The sequence below is a fragment of the Amborella trichopoda genome, chromosome 10, assembly GCF_054954075.1.
Source record: "Amborella trichopoda isolate Santa Cruz 75 chromosome 10, AtrichopodaSantaCruz75HAP2 v2.0, whole genome shotgun sequence".
Classification (NCBI taxonomy): Eukaryota; Viridiplantae; Streptophyta; class Magnoliopsida; order Amborellales; family Amborellaceae; genus Amborella; species Amborella trichopoda.
This window is the reverse complement of record NC_142345.1, coordinates 38,095,021-38,117,568: the sequence shown is the minus strand read 5'-3', so window position 1 is coordinate 38,117,568 and position 22,548 is coordinate 38,095,021. Positions and strand designations below refer to the sequence as shown.

Sequence of the window (22,548 nt, the reverse complement as noted above, 5' to 3'; positions counted from 1 at the left end):
ATAAAAAATGAAAGGTGGCTTCATTCTTGCTCATCATTATGTCGTTCAATCTCATTGTATTCTCTCAACAAGTCATTGAGTAAGCTCTAGATGAGTTTTTCGCCACTGGTGCTTGCTCCAAGGAGTAAAAGAGAGATCATGTATTCTTTAAATTGGGTGTCCATACATTAATATAATTTAAAACTTTCATTCCAAGTTCGTTGTTATAAAAAAATAAGTATTCTCGTACAAATCAAACTACAGTAATAAGCCACCATGCTCCAAATCATATTATTTCCAGCATAATATAAAATAAAATTGTAGGATAAGAATAAGAATAATTTAATTATGTATCATAAACTTAAATTTTACTGCATTAAAAAATTGACAATAAAATTAAAAAATACAAGTTTTTTTTCATGATAATTATACATTAATGACATACTTGAATATAATTACAAAAAATAGAAAAAAATTGTATTCTCGAGAGAAAGAAGAATGCAATGTATATTTTATGTATCCACAATCATACATAATTTAATTATTTATCAACAACATACATTGTATTGCATTAAAAACTTGTCAATAAATTTGAAAAATACATGTTATTTTCTCATGACAATTGTACATTCATGACATATCATTGAATATAATTACAAGAAAAAAAAAAATGTATTTCTTATACTGAGAGAAAGAAAAATACAACATACATTTTATGCATCAATTATCAAGAATAATTTAATTATTTATCAAGAACATACATTTTATTACATTACAAAATTGACAATAAAATTGAAAAATACATGTTAGTCTCTTATGAAAATTATACACTCTTTACATATAATTGAAAAAAAACTGTATTATTATATTGTGTGTCTCAAAAACATTTATTTGTCAAAATTCACAATTTTAATCAGTAAATTAATTTAAAATTAATTACTCAAAACACCCTAAAATGTATCAATATGTATCTTGTGAAATCAACCTAGACATCATGTTAAATCATACACATTAACTTCATGATATTATGGACAAAATCAATAGCTTCAAAACATCTCAAATTTTACAGAAAATCGATCAAAATTGAGGCCATAATTAAAAAAACAAAAGAAAAGGCTGATGAACCCCAAGTCTGCTATCACAGCCACATAACATTTCAACAAAAAATTCATATAAAAAAAACCCAAATGATAAATCATGATACTATTGGATATATGAATTGAAACAATGATGATCATAATAAATACCTTAATTTCATCTGAATCGATTTATAATGATTGAAATTTTCGATTCAAAATTTGGGGTTATCGGGTTTGTGTAAAACAGTCACGATTTCTTAAAAAATCGATCAACAAAACTTAGTTAATATCACAAAAAACTCCCGCGATAATCTAAAGAACATCATTACCTTTAAAAACCCTTTGATTTCGTAAAAATGGTGCCCAACCCAATATCTTGCGAAATCAACACTTTGGCTGATCACTAAGCTGCTTTTTAGAAAACGCTGCCTGAGCTTTTTTCAAAAATCGAGCAACATAATGTGTTTAATGAGAAAAAACTGAACTACCATCCTCTAAAGAACACTATAAACTTCAAAATCCCCCTGGGTTGGAATACAATAACACTCAATTTCGCCTAATCTTTAAGAAATGGCGGACTTTTTTTTTCCGTGTAGTGTTTTTCAGATCTATGATTCGGATCTTGTGTATTCATTGTCTTATCCCTGCCATGGCCTCAATTATATAAAGAAAAGTAGAAATCATATGATTACGCATCCGTTCAAGTAGAAAATCAGTTAGGCCTGCCTTCTTTTGCAAGGGAATTGACGATTTTTTACACAGTGACCCGCTTCTATCAAGTTAGATTGCCCGGATCCCCATTTTTTGGGTATTTGGGACGGTCTGGGTGATATCCGATCCGAAACGCTCGATTATGAATTGGGTCGATTTTTTAAACGCTGATACTAAACAAGTGGTGACTCATATATAGGGTATAGTTTGCGTATGGTTGCAACCTTAGACAATCAAAAGAAATGAAGACCTCCAAATCTTATTACAAGATGTAATTTTGGTGTTAAATATTAATAGGATGGCATTAGAATCTAGTTTCATATATAATAATAATTTTTAAAAGGAAAAATTTTATATGGAGCCGAGGCTCTAAACAAGCAAATTAGAGCCCACCTCAAATTTTTTTGTTTTGATGCCCAAATATCCTCAAATAAATCATCTTGACATCCAGATGCATGGACATGAGAAAAAAATAGATTTCAAGTTTTGAAAATAGTGCATCGTGTAATGCATTTTTGGACCATCAATTTTTAAGATTTTCAAGCTTTTATATATATGCTCAATCTACACTATTTTTTATGCTTTAAATTTTACAATATTGAAACCACATTTCTTGACAATATTTGAAAGTGCGCTTTACTTTGATTGTTTAGAGCCTCGACTCTATAGAAACCACATCCATTTTTAAATTTTAAAATAGTTCAAATCAAGTAGTATCTATAAACACATCAAAATCTTGAAGATAGACGGTACAGAGCCTAGGCTCTAACAATCAAATTAGATCCTACCTCAATAATTTTTCTATAAGAGGTTGTTTTCATGCTTGAATGTATTCAAATTAATCATCTCACCATCAAGATGCATGGACTTGAGAAAAAATTGGATTTCAAGGTTTGGAAATCGGCATCTTGTAACGCATATTTGGACCGTCAATGTTGTAATTATTCAAGTTTTCATGGATTTGCTTGATCTACACTATTTTGAAGCTTTAGATTTTATAATTAAATATGAAAATATATTTTAAGGTTAGTCAAAGATTTCCAATATTGAAACCACAATTCTCGACACTATTTGAAGGTGGGCTCTAATTTGATTGTTTAGAGCCTCGGCTCTTTACAAACCGCACACTTATTTATTAGGCTTGGATTTATTTTATATCGACACATCTCACTGCAAGTTGATTATCCAACAACAAAATAGCTTTTTTTTTTTCTAAGGAAAAAGTTTATATAGAGCCGAGGCTTTAAATAGTCAAATTGAAGCCCACCTCAAAGATTTCACTAGAATAACTTGTTTGGATGCCCAAATATCCCCAAATTGATCATCTAAACATCAAAATGCATAGACATGAGAAAACAAAAAAAAAAAGATTTCAAGTTTTGAAAATGGTGCATCTTATTTTTGGACACTCAATTTTTATATTTTCAAGTTTTTATAGCTTTAAATTTTATAACTAAAAATAAAAATATAATATATTTGAGGGGTGATATCTTGCAACCGTTGCATTATAGTATAATGCAACGGTGTGTTGGCACAATCCTAGCCACTAGATTGTTTTGCATCCAATGGCTGAAATTAATACCAAGGTATTTAATTTGCACCAAATTTAACATGTCATTTAAAAGTAGCGCCAAAACAACCGCCCTCCAGATCCTTAACTTTCCTCCCCTCTCTGCGGGCGCCAAAACTCTGACCCTCTTCAATCCTTGAACTTTCTCCCTCTATATGTGAGCGCCAAAATTCTCGCTCTCTCTCTATAAGCGCCATTAAAGCTTGTTTTTGAGGAAAACGAGAAGAAGCTCTGTGAGAGCTCGCTGGAAAAGGCACCGCAAAGGTATTTCTTCTTCTTATTGTTGGGTTTGATAGAGATAATCAAAGGAGCTTAGTTTCAAAGTGTTCAGATGTGGATTTGGGAAATGCGGTAGAGAGAGAGAGAGTATTCTTGAGATTAAGATTCATTTAGTAAAGGTAGAGAGAAATTGTAGGATTTGCCATTTGACTCTGGAGCCCAGCAATAAGAGTCGGGGTTCCCATTGAGCTCGGTTGTTGCCATTTGACACTCCCGTCTCTCACTTTTTTCTGCAGTAGACTATGCGTATTCATGGGGGCCATTGTTGCTTGTTTGTTGAATTGCATCTTCTAATTTGTGATTTTAGTTATTTGTGTTTTCTAAGTTTGGTTTCAAGTTTTCTCCACATGTGGGTTTTGGTTTTATTGATGACTTGTTCTATTGTGGAGGCCATTGTTGTTCGTTCTATGCCCCTGCATCTTCGAATTTGTAATTTTTGTTAATATTTATAGTTTTCATCGCATGTGGTTTTTGGATTAATCGGTCTTCACTCCCTGTGCCTTTCGTAGTTTTCACTTCTCATTATTTTATTTCAGTAAGGGAGTCCTGCAATTGTAATTGGAACAGCTGTTCTATTGTTTTGATACTCAATTTATTGGCATTAAACAATGGAATACTTTCTTCTACTTTTCAGGCAATGGGTTTGGCTTGATTTGGAAATAGGGTCTAACTTTTGGGAACTTATGACAAGCAGAGGTGTTTTAACTTTGTGATTTACCAAACTTATGGCAAGCAGATGTGCTTCACTTTGTGCTTTACCAATTTGATCTGTTATACTGTGTCCTTTGATTTCTGTTTGGGATTGCATTGTTAGGAAAATGAGATATTGCTTCATACCTTAGTGGGCTGTAGAATTCACTTCAATCAAATTTGGGTGTCCTTAGTTTCAATATTTTGGAATTTAATTAAAAAAAGGCATTTGTCCCAAGTTCAAAAAGACTGTAATTTATCTGTGTCTCTAGGGTTCCGAAGATCAAAAGAAGCTCCTTATGGTTTTATGCAAATTTGTGGAAATATTAAAAGCTAGTTGAGTGGATGGTTGTTACATCATATTCTCTCTTTCTCTAAACTATATGTTTGAAAGTTTGGATGTGTAAGCACATTAGCAAGTGGAATTGTTACCTTTTTTTCAAATAATATATTTTTTTCATTTTCTTCCTTCTTTTTTTTCCCAGGTATTTGAAGGGGGTAGGGGTTCTGCAGGTTACCTCTGAAACCCCTACAGTCCTATGATCCCTAAGAGAAGAAAAATGACTTAAAGCCAAAGAAGTTTCTGAGGATGGAAGAGGAGCAAAGACAGAGGCCCACTCTCTCCGATAAACTCTCGGTTCTGCAATCGCTCCACCTTCGAGACCTCCTCAGAGCTACTGCCCAAGAACCCAACAACATCAACCATGAAATCCAAAACACCTCTTCCAGCCTCTTCCAGAAGTGGAACCCGAAGATGAATGGAAGACTGGATAAGAAAGGAATTGAATTCTATTGAGTGAATTCAATGAATATTTTCCTTGGCCATCATCAAAATCAAATGGCACCACCCATACAGGTTTCTTTTTACTTCATGTATTTGCAACTTTGGTGACAATCATTTGGTTCATTTGATCTTCTGATTAATACGATCTATGTAATCCATTGTTTCCAAGACTGTTGTATCGGCAAGAGTCCTAGTGATTATTTGGAATAATATTCAGTCTACATCAAGTGAATTGGATATCTTTTACTTATTCAAAGCCATTCTGCCTCTTCTCTCCTGATATGTGATTGATCTTTATGAATTCTCTACACAAATTCAAAGGTCCTTGCAAAGTACCAATCACAATTTTTTTTTGATAAATTTCATGTTCATGAAAAAGGATTACAGTGCATAATGGAAGCATTTGAAGCTAGTACAAAAAATATTCAACTCTATTGCCATCAATGGAATGCCAAAGCATCCATGGCCCAATAGCCATAACAAGCTCATGGAACATATATAAAAAAAATTACAAGATACTCTAACCTAGTTATCACAACAAAGAGACCCAGTAAATGATGTTGGTTCTTCCATGAATATTTCTCAGAGCTTCCTCAAAGTTTTGAATCAATCAAGCTTGACAAACGAGATTAAGTAATGCACGAACCAGAAAAATGATAAGAACCCAACAGTTCCAGTTGCCAACATAACAGCTAAAGTCATGAAAAGTGAGTAACTCAAATATAGGGCTGCTGAAACGGGGCCACTCAAAACTGTGGAGATCAAAAACCAGGTAATTGACTGAATACAAAATGATATAGATAGCAACTGAACCAGAAGAAAAGAAGGCCTTCCACCATCATTGCCAGTCCTCCACACATATAGGTCAAGACCAAAGAAACCTCAGCACATGCCACCACAAGAAGGACAAAAACAATTCGAAGAAACCCAAACACATAGTAGATATGGCCAAGCCAGAGGCTTGACATAATGAAGAAGAGCTCAATGAAGAGGGTTCCAAAAGGAAGGGTCCCAGCCCCTAAAACCAATAGCCAAGAAGGGTATTTTGGGGTTGGATCTCTCTTGGGATCTGATTAGTCCTAACTGGGTACTCAATTGGGGCAGCTCTTGCTCCAAAATATCCCCCCCCACAAAAGTTAGAGGTGCAGAAATGCAAAACCAGAGCAAAATCAACACAACAAATAGTGAGAAGGGAATTGCACTAGTGCTATGACTACCCAATAAGAGGAAATTCAGAGTAGTGAGAATAAGAAAGGCAAAACTAGGAAAGAAGCAAGCCACTCTCCATGAAACAGATAACCAACCCTTGTGATCCTCACTATTGATGGTCCTCCAAAGTTTAACAGCTACATAACCAGCTGCTACACCAAGCACCATATAGAAAAATAGCATACCAGTGATGAGAGTTCCTCTTGAGGCTAGAGACCTGAAACCTCAGAGGAGGCTATAAGAAGCTCTGTTTCAACAGAGGTGAGAGAATTCACCTTAACCCATAGTTCATCCCCTTTGAGGTATTTGTGGGGAGATAACTTCCAGGTAAATAGAAAACCTCAGAGATCCACACCAATAAACAGAGACACAAAACCCATGACCCAACAGAAGTTACAAAACCCATCTCTGAAAAACTAGAATAAATCTCTGAGAAAGCGATTGGGAGCCTCAATTATGAGAATAATGCCAATTCTATTGCAAAGCTGCTTGTTTTTTTTATATATCTATTGCGAATAATGCAAATTCTATTCTAATGAACTTTGAATTGGGTGCTGAGTGGATAACGAGTTCAATGAACACCAGTCTAAACAATTTTGTGAGAGAAAGAGAGAGAGAGAGAGTTGTGATCTCAATGCATTTGCCAACATTAATGAATACATCCAACTGTTTTTGTGACAGAAACATAGAATTGAAATTACAAGAATCTTTTTCTCTGATCTATGCTATGCATCATAAGAAAAGTGACCCCAATATGAAGCCTCCTCCAAGCCCAAGAAGGCCACCAACCATACCAGCCAGTATTCCACCATGGTCACACCCACAAAAACAAGAACCTATCACAGAAGCCCACCAACCATACCAACCATATCATCCAGTATTCCACCATGCTTAGACTAAGATATCACCAAAAGAGCAACTTCCTACAACATGCAATTAGATTTTACACTTGAGATTACAAAACTAATTTACAAGAATAGTTAACAATGCAGTAAACGTGAATTACCGGTAATTACTAATGCAACTTCTCGAATACTCTTCAAACATGAGTATGATTGTCACTTGAATATGTTACAAACAAAATATTAATTAATTGAGGGTGGCGAGGTGCGAGGGGGGGGGGGGGGGGGGGGGGAGAGAGAGAGAGAGAGATCAATTGCGAATTCATTAAGAATTGAAAATGATGAATTTAAAAAAGGGGTTAGTTTAAGAACCTTTTGATTTGCATTCTTCGTATTCAGTACACTCCTCAAAGTTGGGCAATTCCTCTTATCATGACCACTAGCTTTACACATGGTACATTTTCGATCATTCTTTTGTGTATTCTCCAAAAAGGATTTCAACTTATGCTTAGGAGGCCTCCCTTTCGTCTTCACTGGTAGGGGGTCAAGCACTCTCCTATTGTTTATTAAATTCAGTTCTTCACTTACATTGACATTTAATTGCAAAACTTCGGAATCTTTTGGGCTGCCTTGTTGACGTGTTTTATTGATTTTTTCTTTGATAATTGCAACTCTCTTCAAGCCCTCATCCAGAACACGCATTGCTTCTCGAAATGTTTCTTTATACATAGCTCCATTCTCTGCAAAGTTTATCGCCCTTCTACACAATTCATTGTATCGCACAGTCAACGATTCATCCAAATCAACTTGCATTGTATGACCATGTCCATCTATTACACACCAAGAACATTGTACAAGTTCCTGGAAATCTCTAAACGTTGACACAAAACATATACCTTTGAATAGTTGCATGCCATTAAACTCGTTCTACATGAAACATGAGGCTTACATATGGGAAAATTGCAGAATGTATGGAGAAAAAAAGAACAAGAGAATGGACAAAATCATCTTTTGATCAACAGGCAAAATTGAAAGAATTACCACAATAAATCCTGGATACAAAAAGAGAACCAACAAAATCATCCTCCGATCAACAGGCAAAATTGAGAGAATTATCACAATAAATCCTTGACACTTTCTTCAGAAAACCTGATAAGATGAAGAAATCAACATTTATATAGAAAATCACACAAGTAAACTAACTTGACATCTAAAACCACCTGCGTGCACCAAAAATCCATTCTATCCTCCTAAAAGAAATCCTAAAACATGCCATCAGCCAAACAAACCCTAAATATTTCCTTGCACGCAATAAACAACCACAAAAACTCTCAGAATCAGGTCTCAAGCCCTAGGCATTTTCCTTAAAACCAGAAGACCCTAAAAACTTATTTTTCACAAATAAAACAATTCGAATAAAGCACAGAATAAAAGAATAGAAATAGAGTTAGAGGGGAGAGAATTACCAGCCAGCTGACGATCCACTATCTCGAACCAAGACTGAAGAGTGAGAAAGAGTAGAAAGAGAGATAGAGATATGTAAATTGCCACGATTATTTAGATACATATAGAGACAGAAGGGTTCCTCTGCATCAATGCGGCGGCGTGGGATGCTGCAACTCCAACAGATATGGCGTCAATGACAGGGAAGAGAGAGAGAGAGGCAATGTCAGAGAAGCACACGCAAAAAGCTTTAAAGATGTGTCTCCTCTCCACCTGCACATGACAAGGATATCTCCTTTCTCTCTCTAGAAAAATGCGCCTCCCTTCTCTCTCTAGAAAAATGCCTCCTTTCTCTCTCTGGAAAATGCCTGCCCTCCCTCTTTCTTGGTCTCCCTCCCAATGGTCTCCACGTCTCTCTCTCTAGAAAAAATATCTCTCTCAACAGTGTCTCTCTCTAAAAAGTTTCAGACGAACAGGCAGTGAGTCATCTGCAACTCGGGAGCGGGAGATAGAGGCGGGCAAATCAGATTTGGGTTTTAATTTCACCCGTTAGATTTCAATGACAAAAAATAGGCCAACACACCGTCTCATTATATTATAACACAACCGTTAGCATCATGTCATTCTTCGATATAATTTACGGCCATCACAAACATTTCCTGTATTAAATAAGATGCGGTTTACTTTGGCGCCAAATGTCCCAAAAACTTCGTTCGCCTGACCGCCCTTCCTACTCGACAACCTCCCTCACTCCACTCTCTCTGCCATGGCCCCTGCCCTCCTCCTTGGTCCCCCTGAAATCCACCTCCCCCAAAACCCTAATTCCGGCACTCCCCATCGTGAAACCCTGTAATCTGGCTATCCCCCAAACCTCGTTGGCCATGACACACTCATCGACCTCATCAAGAAATACGAAGAGAAACTGATCATGGAATCTGACGATTCCCAAGACACCGATGACCCATTGATGAACCTCCCAAACCAATGCACAGACGACACCGATGATCAATTCATGGACCTTCCAAACCGATACACAGAGAAACTGATCATGGGTCGAACCGAGAACAACTCTGCGACCTCCCTAACAACTGGAAACCCATGTCTCGACTTCTTCTTCCGCATTGTTCCTGATACCCCACCTGAAAAACTCACTCACCTTCTTTCTCTGGCTTGGGATCAGGATTCTCTCACTGCCCTCAAACTCCTTGCTCAGCTCCGAGGAGTTCGAGGCCAAGGCAAATCAGATCGAGAAAATTTCTACACGGCGGCCTTGTGGCTTCACCAAAACCACCCAGAAACCCTAGCCGAGAATGCGCACCTCTTTGGGGAGTTTGGATATTTGAAGGACGTGCCTGAGATCCTCTTCCTGTTGATCCAAGGACCTCATGCTCGAAAACTCAGAAGACAACAGCAACACCTGAGAAGGATAAAATTTGTTAGGGGGCGTGAGGAATCCAGACCGCCCAAAAGAAGAACGTGTGGCTGAGAACCTTGCAAGGGGCAGGGCTTTGAAGGCCACCGTCAAGGAAGAGAGAAAAAAGAAGCGGTTAAATCATGCAAGGATAGCATTAGAGAGGTATGATTCTGACTCCCAATACAGATATCTCCATGATAGGATTTCAGAAATTTTTGCCAAATTATTGGTATCTGACCTGAACCATGCAAATTGTGGTGATATCAAATCCCTGAGCCTTGCAGTCAAATGGTGCCCATCTTTGGACTCTTCATATGATCGAATAACCCTAATTTGTGAGAGTATCGCTAAGAGGATCTTCCCTAAAGACACAGACCCTGAATACACGCTCTTAGAAGAGAGGCATTATGCCTACAGGATCCGAGATAGGTTGAGAAAGGAATTCCTCGTCCCTCTTCGGAAAGCCCTTGAGCTCCCCGAAATTTATGAGTGCAAACCAGTGGAGCAATCTACCTTATAACAGAGTAGCCTCAGTGGCGATGAAAACCTACAAGAAGCTCTTTGAAAAGCATGATGCAGAGAGGTTTGAGAGGTTTCTAGGAGAAGTAAGGCGAGGGGAGACAAAGATAGCAGCTGGGGCTTTGCTTCCTCATCAGATATTGGCTTCTGGTGAAGACCAGGTGGCTGAGCTTCAATGGAGGAGAATGGTCGAACACATGAAGAAGCAAGGGAAGCTTAGCAACTGCTTAGCTGTTTGTGATGTTTCAGGATCTATGGAGGGGAGACCGATGGAGGTCTGTGTAGCCTTAGGGCTTCTGGTTTCTGTTCTTAGCGAAGAGCCGTGGAAGGGGACTGTGATAACTTTCTCATAGAATCCCCAAATACACAAGATTGAAGGGGAGACCATCTTTGAGAGGAGAAAGTTTGTGGAAAGAATGGATTGGGGCTCCAACACTGATTTTCAAAAGGTTTTTGATCTGCTTTTGGAGGTTGCAGAGACAGGTGGGTTGGAGAGAGAGAAGATGATAAAGAGACTATTTGTTTTCAGCGATATGGAGTTCGATCAGGCCTCTACGAACCAATGGGAAACTGATTATATGGTGATAGAGAGGAAGTTTACCGAGAGAGGGTATGGGAAGCCTCCTCAGATTGTGTTTTGGAACCTGAGGGACTCAAGATCTACACCAGTGGTGAGTGGACAAGAAGGGGTGGCACTAGTGATTGGGTTTTCAAAGAATTTGCTAAAGGGGTTTATGGATAGCGGAGGAGTGATCAACTCTGAGCTCATAATGCAGGAAGCTATAGCAGGGAAGCTTTTTGAAAAACTAGTTGTGGTAGACTGAACCAGCTCTTTCAATTTAGACAATTATCTGTTTGGTATGCGTGAAGGTATTTTCATGAAAGTAAAAAATTGGTTGCCAACTGGTGTGGTGTGAAAAAGTGAAAAAATGTGTTGGTATGAAAAAACTTCCACACTTCACATAAATACTTTCACGAAAATATTTTCACGTGTAACAAATGTGCATGACTTGAATGAAATGATGTCTTTTATTTTCATGAGAGGCCTTGAATGAAATGAGACTTTTTCTTTCTTCTTATAGAAAATAATCAATGAATGACAAAGTTGGATGTATTGTTAGAGAATCATTGAATGATTGAAAGCTCGTCATATGCTAGAGGACCATACACTACAAATTCTTTGGAAAAAGAGAATCAAGGGAAACAGCTGAAGACAGCTCACAAAACCGCAAAATTAGAGAGCACTAGTTAAATGCTAAAAGAACATAATTTATTGAAATAAGAAAGAGAATGAACCATGCCGAGTTTCCAAGCCTGGGTAAAGGAGGAGGGTTGTGTTAGGTAGTCAGCCAGCGAACCTAACACAACCATATATCTCGCTTTCTTGCTTAGAGCAGCCCTCTCTCTATCTCAGAGATCGGAGCTCTCTCTCTCATAGCAAACCTCTGTCTCTCCCTCTAATCCCTCAAAAGTCGCTCTCTTTCTCCATCTTCAACATTGGCATGATCACCTCTGCAATTCCTTGGGACCACATACTGGACCAGCTTGGAATATTTAATCGGGTAGGGTTCTTGATTGCATTGTTAAGTTTATGCTTTTTCCTTTGAATCTTTGTCTTTTAATGCTTTTTCCTTTGTATCTATATCTTTTGAATCTGTATTTTTGTGCCATTTGAGTATGTAATTGATTGTAAATAAGTTTGTGAAATTGCAGATAGCTCTTGCTTGGCATTGGTATTGTAATTCATTGAAATTCGATGGCTGCATATTTCTTACTTCTGAGTGATATGCATTCGAGGCTGATTTGAATTGGATTGATGGTTATATGTGCATGAATTAGAAATAAAAGATGATAGAAAGGCAAAAATGTCTGTGATTCAACTTTGACCCGATAGTGGTTTTGGGGGCAAATCTCTTGATGGGAAAGAGTGACATTAGGCAGACTCTCTCTCTTACATGTTTCCTTGTAAGGCAAAATGGGATTTCTCATTGCCTATTGGGTTTTTATTCTTTTCTTTTAAAGTTTTAAAAATGGGTTTTCTTTGATATCAGAAATTCATTAGATTAGTTTTAGCGGAAAAAAAAAAGAAAAAAAAGAAAGTCTTGCAATTGAGAAAATGGGATTTCATAAATGAGCATGATTGACGTTGTAGAAGTTATAAAGGTATGGGTTTTAACGAAACCATGTCTTTAACATGGTTTACTGATAAAGAAAATAGCATTCTTGTTGCCTACTGGAATTTTGGTTTTTCTTCATGAAATTTTTTTTTCTTTGGCATGGTGAGATTATATTTTGTTTCTGATGATGTATCAGAAACTTCTTTTTTTTTTTTTTTAATGTATTTTTATTGCATTTTCTTGGGATTCTTAGAGCTTTGTGTGGATTGCATTTTTGCATGTCCAGGTATGCAAAATTCATTATTCTTACTTATTTCTTTATGGTAACCGAATAGTCCTTGGATACTCATTGGTAGCCTAAGATATTCTGCTAAATTAAGGATACAATGGGATATTGAGCAAGCGGGTGGATCTTCATCATAAAACCCTTGGATGCAAGAGATACTTTCTGTAGTTTCATTTTAACATTTATATTTCAGTTCTATCTCGGCGTGTATGGAATTCTTGTGAATTTCTATGTTGAACTTCTATTACCGACTATATCACTATTTAGCTTCCTTCCATCTTGTAATCCATTTATGTTATTATCTAAGTAGAGATGGTTAGATATTCTTATGTTTAACAAGTGGTTAGATATTCTCATTATGAAGTATTGTGAAGGCAACGCAAGGGTTTTAATCTTTTTTTTTAATATGGCATTTTTACTATAGAATGATTGGGAATACCACCTTATTTTGATTCACTAGCATCTCCCTTATTACGCATTTCTTACAATTATGGATTGTCATTAATCTAGATCCTGCATGGAAAAGAAAATCTTAGTCTGCTTTTCTAAACATGTAACATACATATTCCTCATGCATTTGGTTGGTCTAAATTTGTTGTCTTTGGTTGTGCCTTGAGTTTGGCAAACTTGAGCCTATTATTCTGATAAGTGATAAAAGAAATGTTACAGAAAGACCACAAAATATGTGTCAAATGGAGTGTCATTTGCATATTGGATATGAATAGTAGAAAAACTGTTTTAATGAATAATTTGATACAATGACATGGTGTTGGAAACTTAAATTTTTTTTTGCTAATTATGCACTGAAAAAATTAAACTTACTGCATAGTACAATGTGAGGCAATATGAAGCATTAGTATACGAAATGGTTATGGGAGCCATTGAACAGATGGAGAACCTATCCTATGCGTATTGGATCTGTCCTTTTTTGTTTTAGCTATGATGAAGTTTGGGTATGATGGGGTTTTGATGAAGAGGAAGCATTATCCTCTTTAGTTTGAAGGACTCATCTTAAGGCCTTTTCAAGTGAGTCTCTCCATATTTTGGTCATGGATGTAACATATATTAAGAAAATTGTGTATAAAGTTATAATAGACTAACTGGCAGTAATTTAAAGTTTGATAAACTCAGGTAGTGCAGCATAAAACAACATTTCGATCTTAACATGAAACTCACACCGCAAGAATTGAGTGGGACAGCTAACACACCCTTGATTTTCCCTGATGATTAAGGATGCCAGAGCATTTTGTAATTGATCATTAAGGCAGCCATAACAAGGATGAGGAGGATAACAGGGCCTGGTTCGGAGGAGTACATTAAGGTAACTTTTAAATTTGGTTGCAAATTCCTAGTTGAAATCATTACCTAGCATGTAGATTCCATGTTTGCCATTTACACCTGTGCATGCAAATGAAACACGTTCAAAGAAACTAGATACAATCCTACCTCCTGTGCACCTCACGGATCAGGTTTTCAGAGATGGCACTTAGATTTTTGGATATTTTGACTTAGGCACAAGCAATTGATTTTCGGACTTCGTTTCCATTTTAAAGTGGATTTTCTATCTGTCTAGAATTGAGCCATGTTATAGATATGATGTTTCTTTTTTCGGGTGATTGGATATGATGAAAATTTCGATATGGGTGGTAATCGTGGTGATCTTTTCGGCTTAAGTGGTTAGTGCTATGTATTTTGTGTGTAGTTCTATGGCTTGAGTTTCAATAATCATCGACATCGTAGAGAGAGAAGAGAGAGAGAATATAATGTCCGTGTATCAAAATTGCACCTTAAAAAAAATCTAAACAAGGGATGTCAAGCCGACTTGGTGGGTTGTGGCTAGCATCGTGTTAGATTAGTTGTCTGTATATGCAACTCGACTTATCTCAATGCGTATCATGCAGGGTAAGGGATACTCCTGAATTGACGTTATTTGTAATAATAGTAATTGGAATACTTATATATATATATATATATATATCTATATATATATATATATATATATATATGAGGGTGCGGTTTGTATAGAGTTTAGGCTCTAATCAATCAAATTAGAGCCTACTTTCAAGTAGTGTCGAAAAATGTGGTTTCAACACTGAAAATCTTCGTGATAGTTTTAAAATATATTTTCATATTTATTGATAAAGTTTAAAACTTCAAAACTAGTGTAGATCGAACGATCTATGAAAACTTGAAAATCTTGAAAATTGACATTCCAAAAATGCATTACAAAAGTCCACTATTTCCAAAACTTGAAATCCATTTTTTTCTAATGTCTATGCATCTTGATGTTGAGATGATCAATTTGAGGATATTTGGGCATTAAAACAATTTGTGAAAATTTTGAGGTAGGCTCGAATTTGATTGTTTAGAGCCTCGGTTCTATATAAACTTTTCCCTATATAAAAAAGCTGGAATTAGCCTACTAACTCGTATGAACATATGAACCCAACGGCCCATATTGAATTTGGGCCGACTTGACGATTAAGGATGTCCAGTAGTGCTTGATATTTTTTTTTTTTACAAATTCAAATCACTTGAAATTTTAGATATGTGTTTTTCTCATCAAAGTGTACCTAATAAAAATTTTAAAAAAATTATTCGTGAGAACAAAATGACCAAAATATCCCTCAACTTTTTGGGGGTATTTTGATCAATTATTTCATTTAAAACATTTTTTTTATATATTTTTCGAAGATTCACCTATTTTTGATAAACATATATCTAAAATTTCAAATGATTTGGACTTGTAGAAAAAAAAAAAAAAAAAATTCAAGCACTATCGGACATTTATGATTGTCAGAAAGGCCCAGATTCAATTTGGGCTGTTGGATTCATATATTCACATGAGCTAGTGGGTTAATCCCAACTTTTTCCATATATATATATATATATATATATATATATATATATATATATTGTACTTCTTATACACTTGATCTAAGCCCTTCATTTTGATATACATGTTGAAGATTCAGAGTGTCTTCAATATCTCCTTCATACATGACATATTAGCTTAAATATTACTAAGAAATGAGTGAACCGCTTAAACCGGTTTATCCTCAGCCCTCTAGAAACCAAATGCCCCATAGTAAATCAAATATAGGTACCTAAAATTTCTTTAACATTCTAACATGTTATCAAACACATATACCCTATAACTTCATTAACATTGCAGGTTATCAAACACATATACCTAGAACTTCCTTAACATTCGAGTATTAACAATTCCAGAGAGAACATTCCACTTCCCAAAAAAAAACTTCCAATTTTTAGAAAATGTTTACCTATCAACAATCAAATAGGCTCTAAGTCACAGACAGAAGCGGAGAACATTTTTCTAAATGACTGAACAACCATATTTGAAGTGTTCGGCTGATCTCCATTCATGTTAGCATCATTGTGAAGATTTTGGATTATTGCGACATATGAACCCCAAAGAGAACAAAATGGTCTATACGCGGGCTAGTGCACTGCTCTTTACTTTTATTAGCGTGCTCTGCTCACGTTTTATCATTTTACTCAACAAGTTTTTACTTAAAAACCAACTCTACAAAATAGATGTAATGAAACTGTAGTGGGCATGTTCGTCCATTAAAAAAATACTTTTTGAGGCATTAAAAAATACTTTTTGGGGGCATCGGGTTGAAGCACCCTCTTCATCTTCCTGCGCTCCCGTCACCATAAGCCCTTCCACTTGCCGGATTTGGTTTCAGCTGCCGGAAAATGGCCATGGTCGCCCGTCCATCGGCCATATTTTTGGTATTAATTTATTTCTCTCTCTCTCTCTCTCTCTCTCTCTCTCTCTCTCTCTCTCTCTATTGGAAAACCCTAGCGCTCTATCCTATTTTCCTTTCTCTTGCCCCATCTCTCTCTCCCCCACGTTTTCAGTTTGGTTCTTTTTCTCAGGTTCATAAACATAGGGATCGCATTTCTCTGTCACTCATGTGTAAAAGCAGTTCTGCAAATACATAAGATCTTGATCAACAAGCAGACACAATGGCTGGGAACTCAGATTTACAAGTCATTCCACTTGCAAAAGAGATGCACAATGTTGAATCAGGGCCATTATAGCTGATTCGATTGGAACACCAAAGCCAAAGTGAAATACAAGTTGAATAAGGGGTATGAGAGCATATTGCCTTGGAACACCACTCCGCTAACCTCAAAAGCCAACCGTTTAAAATTGCTAATTTTGAAAAGGTATACAAAAATCGCTATTTTTTTTCATAAAAGCGTTTAAAACGCTATTTTTCATAAACTATTTAAACAAGATAAAAAAAGCGTATTTTTTTACCTGTATTTTTTTTTGTTCAAGTTCTCTTCCTTTTTTCTCTCTAAAAATCAGCATCCCCAAGCAAAAAATCAACATCCCAAATCTTGCCCCGAGCCCAAAGGTACCTGCTGAAATCCCACTTAGAATTGTTTTGCCGTAGTTGCTTCGAAGTTTACACTGACGAGGCGCCATTAATTGATGGCAAAGTGTGTCTCAGTTTCACATTCGACATGTTTATCTTGAATGTTTGCCTGTTTATGCCTGTGCTCATTGCACAAACCCTAACTTTCATTTCACAAATAATGGTGATTCTAATAAGAAAGGACGGGGAATTGATAGGAACTTGTGTTCTATAGCTCCTAATTCTAGACCAGTCGTGAATCTCTCAACCAGAAAGGCTATTGTGGCGGCAGCTCAAATTTCTTCTCTCTCTATGAATAGATTTGCAATGATTGCTAGGGATGAAGATGATCGAAGAGTTATGGATTATGCGATCGCAAAAAAAAGGGAAAGAGATGCTCTTGTAAAATCCCTTAAATTCAAGGCAACTAGAGCCTTTTTCTGTCTGGAAACATCCTTTTCAAACAAAGAACTCGAACTCAAAATGTGTATTTATCAAGCCCTTTTTTTAATTAAAAAAAGAAAAAGTTTTTATAAAGCCGAGGCTCTAAACCATCAAATCACAGCCCACCTCAAACATTACACTAGAAGAGGTTGTTTTGATGCTCAAATATCCCCAAATTGGTCATCTCACCATCAAGATGCATGGATATGAGAAAAAAATAGATTTCAGGTTTTGGAAATAGGGCATTTTGTAGCGTATTTTTTGACAGTTAGTTTTCAAGATTTTCAAGTTTTTATAGATCTATGTGATCCACACTATTTTTAAGGCTTTAAAATTTAGAATTAAAGATAAAAGTATATTTTAAGTCTATCATAAAGATTTTCTGTATTGAAATCATATTTTTTATACAATTTGAAGATGCATTGTGTTTTGATTGTTAAGAGCCTGGGCTCTATACAAACCGCACCCATTAAACAACTGTATATAAACTTTAACCATGGTTATAGAGTGACCATAGTCACCATACCAAGCTTTTTAATGAGAAAAAAAATTAATGTATTTTTTTTGGTATGTACTAAGTAGGTATGATGTTTGTTAAATCATTTAATGAGTAAATTTATATGGTATATTTTTATGGATGGATTAGTTATTGATGGTTTTGGCATAATTTTTATTTTTTAGAATTTTAAAATTTTAAATATTTTAAAATTATTCGATTATTTGATTTTGATTTTTTGAGCCTAGTTCGATATATTGGCTTTGATATTTTTGCTGATCCGTATGTTTTTTCCGATTTTTTCATCCGACTTTTAAAATAAAACGATTTCTTTCCGATTTTATGATGAGTTGATTTATTGATAGTCCCCAACTTGCTAACTATTATGTGAGCCCCCTATCAAAACACTTACTTACTTAAATGCCCTCATATAAAAAAAAAAATGCACACGGTACATACTTGAAAAAAAGATTGTATACTATAGTACCATTTATCTTTATCATAAAAAAAATCTTAATTCACAATCATTAGATGTCAAATTAGATGGGTTGATATACGTGACAAAATTCGATATTTCCTTTTATTTGAATTTGAATATAGTAAAAGACGCTCTTACCACCGTACTATTACAACTACACTAGACAAAACAAATAGCCTCTTTGTACCAAAAGCCATAGTGTCTTTGTAGACCTTTTTTCTTTGGAAAAAGGTCACCACAATAAGGATATCGTTTGTTTGTTCGGTTGTACCTACTATTTATACTACATATATCAAAATAAATTAATCACAAATTCACGACCGTACAAAGAAATAAAAAACATGTCATCCTACTAGAGGGTAATTCATGATATTATAAGTTTAGTTGCCATTTAATAAATCTAGAGACATGGCTTTGGGCTAGATTTTTATCGAAAAGTATGATATTCTCCTTATAGAATCCCAATAAATAAAGTTTTCTCAAAGTAGTATTCCCTCCACATAAGAGTCCTAATGACAAGGTTAGATTAAGATAATTTCTAGAAATTTCCAACTTTTATCGTCAAACAAAAAAAAATGGCAAATTCTTAATATTCAATTTTCCTTTTTAAACAGTCGATTCAAATGAAGATATTAGTAAAACAAAAATTTGTTCTCATAAAGTAGGGTTTAATAAAGGGTGTGATATGTGCATAGCCTAGGGTCTCTAAACAATCAATTAGAGCCTACTTTCAAATAGTATCGAGAAATATGGTTTCAGTACTAGAAATCTTTGTAATAGCTTTGATTATATTTTTACATTTAATTATAAGTTTTAAAGCTTAAAAAATAGTATAGATCAAGTAGATTTATGAAAACTTGAAAAACTTGAAAATTGGCTATCCAAATATGCATTACAAGTTGCATTATTTCCAAAATTTGAAATCCATTTTTTTCTCATGTCCATGCATCTTGATACCGAGATGATCAACTTGAAGATATTTGGGCATCAAAACGACCTTTTATAATGAAAATTTTGAGGTGGGCTCTAATTTGATTGTTTAGAGTTGAGGCTCTATATAAACTTTTCTCTGTAATAAATAAAATTTCTTTGCTTGCCTCTATTTGTCGTGTAAGTGTTTTTAAGAGTTTTCCATTTATGAATGCAATTTCTATAAGGTTGTAACTTTAAACAATTCAATGAAAGCACACCTCCAAATTTTATCATAACATATAATTTAGGTGTAAATTTTTTTTAGGATTATCTCAAAATCTATTTTCATATCTAATTATAAAATTTTAAAATCCAAAAGTTATTAAAATCAAGTAGTTCTATAAACATATGAAAATCTTGAAAATTGATGGTCTAGACAATGTGTTGTAAGATGCACTATTTCTTGGACTCAAAATGTTTTTTTTTTTTTTTCATATCATACATCTTGATGTCGAGATGATCAATTAGAACGTTTTTCAACATCAAAACAACCTTTTCCTATTGTTTTTGAGGTCAATCTTTAATTCTACATTTGAAGGTTGCAACCTTATATAAAATTTTTCATATAGTGTTAATGACTTTATTGATAAAATACGTTAAGACAAATTACACAGCAAACATCAGTAGCTTCGAAACTACAATATTTGATACAAAAAAAAAAAAACCTTGTTCCGCCAGAGCATCTGCCATCTAATTTCCCTCTTATACCATTTAATCACAAATAAACAAAATTTTTATTTTATGGCTGGGATGGACATGAAGTTTGGACATGTTTAATGCTCACCCTCTTGCATTTGAAAAATAAAGAATGGTTCTAAAATATAGTGACTAAAATTCCGTTGCGGAGGAATCAATATTCTTAAATTAATTCTACTTTTTCCTAGTCAGTCTATCTCAAAGCTAAAATTCAAATATTTCGAAATAATGAAGATCCAGGAAGTTCCAAGAAAACTTATAAAATTTGAACATTAAAAGGAAGAAGCTTTTTAAAGGTCTTTTCTGATAAAGAAATAGGCATTTCTTTCCTCTCTTCTTTTTTTTTTTTTTTTTTTTTGAAACTGTTAACGAGTTTTTGTAAAGAAAATGAAAGTGATACAACCTCCGCGTTCTGTATTGGGCACTACCCCCTTACACTAGGGAACTGCCCAATAAACGAAAAAATAAAAAATATTAAATTAATAAGAGGCCGAGGATGTCATTCTTGTACTGAAATATAATTTTGGAAACAATAAAAAAAACAAATATAACATTAATAAATTGATACCAGACACAGATTGCTTCAAATTTTCCTTCCTCTTTCCTTTCTCTCCTAAACCATCTTAGCTTGCTCTTTCTTTTTATATAAGAATTCTTAAAACTTTTTTTTCTCCAAAACAAGGCGCTCTCTCTAGCGTTTCCATTTCTTATTTTCTCTCCATAACTCGTTAACATGTCAATCTCTCCAACTCTTCCATCAAAAACACACAGCAGGAAACGAAGACAATCTTTTAGTGAAGATTAGGTCACCGCTAAACAGGAGCCTTTACAAAGCAAATCGAGGAGGATGAACGAACCTATTTAGCGTGAACTAATCTTCTTTTAAAGATGGTATTTACCTTCGCCTTAGTACCCCAATATTCTTCACCACTATCGTCAATCCTGATATCTTCCTCCTCCCCTTCCCCAAAATAATTCGAGCATCTTCTCCATTAGAGCATGTCATTTAAGCTCCTTTTGTCTCTGTGTCACGTTCTTTATCTCTACCAACTAAACCCTTACACATCGAAAAAACAAGGTTCATCACAAAATATATGTGATCACTTTTATTCCTCTTAGTAGGCTCTCATATCATACATGCTTGTGGTATTTAACTTGCTGTGTCCATTCATCATGGCCACTAGTTTATAATGGACGGTGGGGATCACAAGTTAGTGTTCGTAATTAGAGACTTAGAAAAACAAGCACAATGAGGGACGGTTGGGCCATTAATACGTGATAAAAGAATGTAATACACCCTATACATAATAATATATACACAAGTAATACTTGCGTTAATTAAGGTCATAATAGATAACAGTTAATACTCCCTAAATACATAATTAAACCAGCTTTGAAGAATTAGGCAAGGACGGAGGGACCACTATTAAATTCGCCAATGACTTTCGAGTAATCAACAATTTTTAGGGAAGCTACCGACTTTATGAATTTGAACGGTAGATTTTTTTTTTTTTTTTTGGGTAGATCAATGGGGAATACAAACCCATATCCGTTTTAAAAATAGTTAGTGGTTTTGGAATGCGTCACTGGTCTAACCTCTACAGCTCGAAACTCCACGACAAGTTTCAGAGTTATCGACATTAAACGAATATCGACACATGATTGACACTCTTAAGACACATACAACACCTGTGTTCTTTTTTTAGACACTTTTATTTTTGTTTTAAAAGTGACGATTTTTTTTTGAGAGCTTCAGACTTTATTGAAGAGTATTTCATTTTATATGTATCAATAAGTAGTTTCGAATAAAAAATAAAAAATATTTTTATTTGTTAAATTACGGTTTCCATAAGTCGTAGTTATTTTAAATAAAAAATATGGTTTACTTTAACTACTATGAAACTTTCTAAAGTTTCTCCTCCCAAAATAGTTTATCCCTTTGCAAGTCGTGACCACCGATTTCTTCCTCTCCAAGGGAGTGGACTACTGGTTTCACTATCTCCAAGCTATTTTTTTTATATTCATCGCTCCTTCAAACTCTCTCTTTCATTTTCACTGTGCCTTGTGCCATGCAAGATCTTTATTGTTCCATCTTTCATGCTATTAATAGCATGAATTGTAATGTACCTTGTCTTGTCTTAACAAC

General features: G+C 35.1%; 2 long non-coding RNA genes and 2 pseudogenes across 3 annotated transcripts; 3 read left to right on the top strand and 1 right to left on the bottom strand.

Annotated features, from left to right (window-relative positions):
* The first annotated feature begins 3,309 nt into the window (after positions 1–3,309).
* On the top strand, positions 3,310–5,348 carry LOC148780211 (uncharacterized). The gene is made up of 2 exons (XR_016042989.1): positions 3,310–3,603; positions 4,794–5,348. It is a non-coding gene; the product is annotated as an uncharacterized LOC148780211 (long non-coding RNA).
* A 156-nt stretch (positions 5,349–5,504) lies between these two features.
* LOC105420141 (transmembrane 9 superfamily member 11 pseudogene) lies at positions 5,505–6,601 on the bottom strand (annotated as a pseudogene).
* A 1,198-nt stretch (positions 6,602–7,799) lies between these two features.
* On the top strand, positions 7,800–11,605 carry LOC18427526 (uncharacterized; annotated as a pseudogene). Its single transcript, XR_016042988.1, has one exon. The product of XR_016042988.1 is annotated as an uncharacterized LOC18427526 (transcript).
* Positions 11,606–16,496: 4,891 nt separating this feature from the next.
* LOC110006704 (uncharacterized) lies at positions 16,497–17,853 on the top strand. The gene is made up of 2 exons (XR_002279864.2): positions 16,497–16,681; positions 16,829–17,853. It is a non-coding gene; the product is annotated as an uncharacterized LOC110006704 (long non-coding RNA).
* The last annotated feature ends 4,695 nt before the right edge of the window (positions 17,854–22,548 follow it).